Source organism: Herpailurus yagouaroundi, unplaced genomic scaffold, assembly GCF_014898765.1.
Source record: "Herpailurus yagouaroundi ecotype Mexico unplaced genomic scaffold, PumYag 222, whole genome shotgun sequence".
Taxonomy (NCBI): domain Eukaryota; kingdom Metazoa; phylum Chordata; class Mammalia; order Carnivora; family Felidae; genus Herpailurus; species Herpailurus yagouaroundi.
Genome location: NW_024412453.1, coordinates 1,055,571 through 1,055,871, shown reverse-complemented (window position 1 = coordinate 1,055,871; position 301 = coordinate 1,055,571).

Sequence of the window (301 nt, the reverse complement as noted above, 5' to 3'; positions counted from 1 at the left end):
GGCTGGGGCGCAACCTCAGCCCGCGTCCCGCTCCTTCCCCCGCCCTTCCGATCACACTCACCCCCCAGTCACCCTGCTAGAGATGGCTCGGGGAGGTTACCTGCGGAGGCCATTCGTGGACTTTCCCACCGGCCAAGTGCTGTACCAAGCGCTCTACACCCTTCGTTATCAGCTCATTCAATCTTCACCGCACTCCCGATGGAAAAGCTGAGGCTCACGCTGGAATTCAGACTCAGGCGTCTCCCCTCAAAGCTCGTGCTGTTACTATGCTAGGGGCCTCCACTGAGAGGTGATGAAATAT